This window comes from Oncorhynchus mykiss, chromosome 16 (assembly GCF_013265735.2).
Source record: "Oncorhynchus mykiss isolate Arlee chromosome 16, USDA_OmykA_1.1, whole genome shotgun sequence".
NCBI lineage: Eukaryota > Metazoa > Chordata > Actinopteri > Salmoniformes > Salmonidae > Oncorhynchus > Oncorhynchus mykiss.
Window position 1 is genome coordinate 64308665 of NC_048580.1, and position 6089 is coordinate 64314753.

The following is a 6089-nucleotide window of genomic DNA, read 5'->3' on the forward strand; positions in this document are numbered from 1 at the left end:
GTGTGTTCCTATGTAACAGGACCCTCCTGTGCGAGTAGGGACAGGTGTGTCACCACTTGACCACGCCCCCAGGCCACACGGCACCTCCTGTCCCTAACACCTGCCCGTCTGTGCAGAGACTTGTGTCTGTACGCACGCACGCACACACACACACACACACACACACACACACACACACACACACACACACACACACACACACACACACACACACACACACACACACACACACACACACACACAGTGGGCTGGTCAGTGGGCTGTGACGGACTGAACACAACCCTGTCTCCATCTGCTTTCTCCAACTCTGTGACATTTAAGATCACCTCTATCCACCACAATACTAAACCACTCTCCACTGACCAGCCAAGGCAATAAAGACAATCACATCAATCAATGGCTGAGAGGAGCCATGACTGACATGAGTGAGCCACTGCTCGCTGTAAAGCTAAACATTTTTGGAATGAGAATTAGTGACAAGGAGTTGGCATGATAGCACAACAGGCTACAAAAACGAAAACGATGGAACAATATCGCCAGAACCTTGACATGAATTAGCAATTGATGTCTCTAGTGCTCAATGAACGTCATTGCACGAGAGCAATGTAAGCAGGAATTTTTGGGGGACCAAAGAAAATCCTTCAGAAAGTATTCATACACCTTAACTTATTCCACATTTTGTTGTGTTACAGCCTGAATTCTAAATCTATTTTCTAACCCATCTACTCACAATACCCAATAATGATAGAGAAAACATGTTTTTAGAAATGTTTGCAAATTTATTGAAAATTAAATATAGAAATATCTAATTTGGGTAAGTATTCACACCCCTGAGTCAATCCATCAGTACATTTTATCATCACCTTTGGCAGCGATTCATGCTACTACTCTTTCTGGGTAAGTCTCTAAGAGCTTTGCACACCTGGATTTTACAATATTATTCTTTAAAATATTCTTCAAGCTCTGTCAAGTTGGTTGTTGATCATTCCTAGACAGCTAAGTCTTGCCACAGATATTCAAGATGATTTAAGTCAAAACTGTAACTAGGCCACTCAAGGAACAGTGTTGTCTTGGTAAGCAACTCCAGTGTACATTTGGCCTTGTGAAATGAAAAGAAAAAGCCATATCTCTGTCCAGTGTCTGTGTTATTTTGCCCGTCTTAATCTTTTCTTTTTATTGGCCAGTCTGAGAAATTGCTTTTTCTTTGCAACTCTTCCTAGAAGGCCAGCATCCCGGAGTCACCTCCTCTCTGTAGACGTTGAGACTGGTGTTTTGCGGGTACTCTTTAATGAAGCTGCCAGTTGAGGACTTGTGAGGCATCTGTTTCTCAAACTAGACACTCTAATATACTTGTCCTCTTGCTCAGTTGTGCACCGGGGCCTCCCACTCCTCTTTCTATTCTGGTTAGGGCCAGTTTGCGCTGTTCTTTGAAGGGAGTAGTACACAGCGTTGTACAAGATCTTCAGTTTCTTGGCAATTTCTCGCATGGAATAGCCTTCATTTCTCAGAATAACAATAGACTGATGAGTTTCAGAAGAAAGTTCTTTGTTTCTGGTCATTTTGAGCCTGTAATCAAACCTTCAAATGCTGATGCTCCAGATACTCAACTAGCATAAAGAACGCCAGTTAATTGCTTCTTTAATCAGACAACAGTTTTCAGCTGTGCTAACATAATTGCAAATGGGTTTTCTAATGATCAATTAGTCGTTTAAAATGATAAACTTGGATTAGCTAACACAACGTGCCATTGGAAAACAGGAGTGGTTGCTGATAATGGGCCTCTGTACGACTATGTAGATATTCCATTAAAAATCTGCCGTTTCCAACTACAATATTAATTTACAACATTAACAATGTCTACACTGTATTTCTGATCAATTTGATGTTATTTTAATGGACAAAAATGTGCTTTTCTTTAAAAAACAAGGACATTTCTAAATGACCCCAAACTTTTGAACAGTAGTGTGTATCTTTCAACTATGCTGTGATGTTTAACATACAATTTCAATCTATCTAATTGAATAGAATCCACAGAGAGTTGAAGATAAATACTTTTACTAAGAGTATTAGTATATTAGGAATTGACTGACCCGGTCTCTCCAGATCTCCTAACAGTACTATTTCTAGGGTCAATTTTAGATCAATGTTTTGTATTCTCAGCCATTCCTGAACCTGAGACCAGAAACAGGCTACCTGAGGGCAATACCAAAATAAATGGTTTATTGATTCTGTATAACAACTAAATCTGCAGAGCTTCGATAATTTTATGCCCCAAATATTCAACATTTTGTTGGTGGCAATAATTCTATATAGGTGCCCTTTGCGAGGCATTGGGAGACATAGCTGGTCTTTGTGATTGAGTCTGTGTTAAACTTTCACTGCTCGACTGAGGGACAGATAATGTGTGGGGTACAGACATGAGGTAGTCATTCAGAAATGTTAAACATTAAAACTGCATTAAAACTGTCCATGCAACTTATTATTTGACTTGTTAAGCACATTTTTACTCCTGAACTCATTTAGACTTGCCATAACAAAATATTTATTGACACAAGACATTTCAGCTTTTCATTTCAAATGAATTTGTAAATATTCAGAAAAAGAACATTCCACTTTCACATTATGGGGTATTGTGTGTAGGCAAGTGACACAAAATCTTCATTGAATCAATTGAAAAATCAGGCTGTTCCACAACAAAATGTGAAAAAAGTCAAGGGGTGTGAAAACTTTCTGAAGTAACTTAACCTGGGTTTTCATTGCGGAAATCGTCCCTGCCGCACGAGCATGCTTTTACAGCACAGTCAATAGCACGCCGGACCTCGGGCTCGAAGGCCGTGGGTTCGAGACCTGCTCCCTGCTGTTTCATTACAGTACTTTTCATGACTATATTAATCAATACCATACTTACAGGTCGTAGACAACAAACATCTTTTCGAGCTAGTGAATTAGCTAGCTAGTCATTTCAGGTAACTTAACATGAAATGGTTAAGAGTTATATTTATAAAAAGCGCTATAGAGCTATATTTTCTATAAAATAATACATTGCCAGTGTGATGAACTAATATGAGGAACTATGGTCATTGTATTTCAATGCTTTCCTATTTTGAATACCTATTCCTTTTACATAATTATATGGCTTGTATTTAAGATTTAAATAGGATGAAATTAGTTCATCTGACACACACACACACTCAGGACCAGCTGAGAGAGAGTAATTTCCAGGTACATAGGCTTATCCCCCTTTCATCCCCGCCTCCTCCCCTCACTCCCCCTCTTCTCCCTCAGACGTTGAAGTCATTACTTGACAGGTTGTTTTCTTGAACCCAAAGGAAAACACCCCCCCCCCCCCCAGGACAGTGCTGAGAGGATTCCCACGTGACTGCCTGGACACGGTGCCACTGACCCCCGCAGAGACACACACACACACGCTCGCACACACACACACACGCACGCACACACACACACAAACACACACACAGCAACCAAACAATTTAGGTCTGTGCAAAAGCTTTTCCAGATGTGCCCTCATCAGAGTATGTCAGAGAAGTGGAGCTGGAGCGGGGCATGGAGTGGAGCACAGAGCAGGAGCTGAGCGTGAAGTGAAGCATAAAGTGGAGCATAAAGTGGAGCATGGAGTAAAGTGGAGCATGGAGTGGAGCATGGAGTGGAGTGTGGAGTAAAGTGGAGCCTGGAGTGGAGCTGGAGTGTGAAGTGGAGCATGGAGCGGAGCATGGAGCGTGAAGTGGAGCATAAAGTGGAGCGTAAAAAGTGGAGCATGGAGCAGAGCATGGAGCAGAGCTGGAGTGTGAAGTGGAGCATGGAGCGGAGCATGGAGCGGAGCTGGAGTGTGAAGTGGAGCATGGAGCGGAGCTGGAGTGTGCCCCATTTGACTGGAGCATGGAGCACTTCACGAGTGCATGCATTTGTAGTCTACTTGTGTGCTGCTATAGCCCTTTGCTTTAGCTACTGTCATGGAGTTCACTAAATATTTTCATAAAGAAACTGATAAAACACAAAGGTGCAAAATCAAGAGGATTTATAAAAACAAGGACCAAGAGCAAGAGAGGGAGTGTGGTGATGTAGTGTCCACAACTAAATAGTCATTGTGGAATCTGAAAAGACACATATCCTGAAGGCATGACGGTGTACTTCAGTGGAGGCTGTTCATAATAATGTATGTGACGGAGCAAATGGAATGGCATCAAACACCTGCACACCATGTGTTTGATGTACTTGATACCATTCCACCAATACCACTCGTCATTACCACGAGCCCGTCCTCCCCAATGAAATTGCCACCAGCCTCCTGTGGTCTACTTACTACCTGCACAAGCTAAAAAAAAAAAGGAACAAGGTGGGAAGATAACTGTGTCACAGCAGCAAAGTATTTATAAACAAAAAAATCTGATCTCTTAAACATTTCCTTAATTTTTGTTCTATTATCTATAGATTAAATGATTTTGTCCTAATATGCCTGGCATATTTCCATGGTCAAGGAGCTTTCTGTTTTGATTGGGTTATTTTGCCTGAAAACCTTGAGAGATACCTATAGATTTTTTTTATTTAACAACTCTGCATCTCTGCCCAGCCTGGCAAGAGTGGCCAAAGGGTGTTTTGCATCCCCAGTGGCTCTGCAAGTGTGGAGAGGATATTCTCCACTGCTGGCCTTCTCTCCAGGCACCATCGCATGAGCTTGAAGCCAAAGACTAAACCCAAACTCATGTTTCTAAAAAGGCACTAATAAGTAATGTTTTGAGTCATTGGTATTTAATTAATTTAAAGTCACAGCCTATATGAACAATTTATATATATAATGATTTAACGCAACAAATTGTCTAAAGTGGCCCAGCTCCACCTCCCCTGTTTTAAGGCCCCATCAACCTTGGAGATACAATGTACATGTAGGATTTGTTCCTAGCAACACTCTCCTTGGCTTGCTCTTTTGAGAGTTTGGAGGGGTTTGCGTTGCTCTTATGGTTGCTGTTTGTGTCAAATGCATTAGTGTTGCTCCATGATTAATTGATTAGAGTCATTGATACACAAGGCGGGACACAGGACAGGATGCTAAGAAGCCAGGAAACCTCCACTTTAGCATATCGGGACATTTAGCCAACTTGTCTTTCATTTATATTCTCTTTAAACAGAGGTGACTTAAGCATTTCTCACTATCACTCTAACAGTCTCTCCATTAACAGGTTTTCACTCCTCTCCCCATTTCACTCCCACTCTCCTTCCCTCCTCTCCCCTTCCCTCCTGCCTCTCTCACTGGAGCGCTAAATGAGCAACAAATATCTAATCAACCTAGAATTGACACCTCACATCAAGGGAAAGAGGGGATAAGGAGGGAGGTAAAGAAAGTACTAATAAAGCAATACTGCCCCCCCCTAAGCTCAGCCTCCACCCTCGCTCCCCATCCTCCCTCCCTCTCCACGCCTCAGCAGGTGTGGAGAGAGAAATGGAGAGAATGACTGAAAAAAGAGTAAGATGAAAAGAAAGAGAAAGAAAGAGAGCACCTGTTTTGAGTCCCAGTCCTTTGCCATACATGCTGGCCTGGACCTGCACTGCCGCACTTTAAACAGACAAAAACTCCCACGCACATACACCATCAGTCTCTCAGCTTCTAGATGTCCATTTGAGTCATATAACAGACACTCTTATCAATAGCAACTTAAAAGTAGTGAGTGAATACATTATCATACTGGTCCCACACGGGAATCAAACCCACAACTCTGGCGTTGCAAGCGCCATGCTCTACCAACTGAGCTACAACGGTCTACCAAGCTAGGTACTGCAGCATTGGGGTCAATTCCATTCCAATGTCTATTCACTCAATTCAAAAGTGTAATTTATATTCAAATGTTTATTTTCTTTCTAAACTGGAATTCAGTTCCAAAAGTCAATTTGGTTTCGTGTCCAAATCAATTGCGCTTTACCCTAATAGGTTGACAGATAGGGATTAGGTGTTTAACCAGATAAGGACTGAATGCTTTGTAAAGTTACTCTTATATTCCTCTCCTTCTATATGTATTATTCTCCACAACTCTACTCCTATTTCTCTCTCTCTGTACCACATACACAACATCACTGCT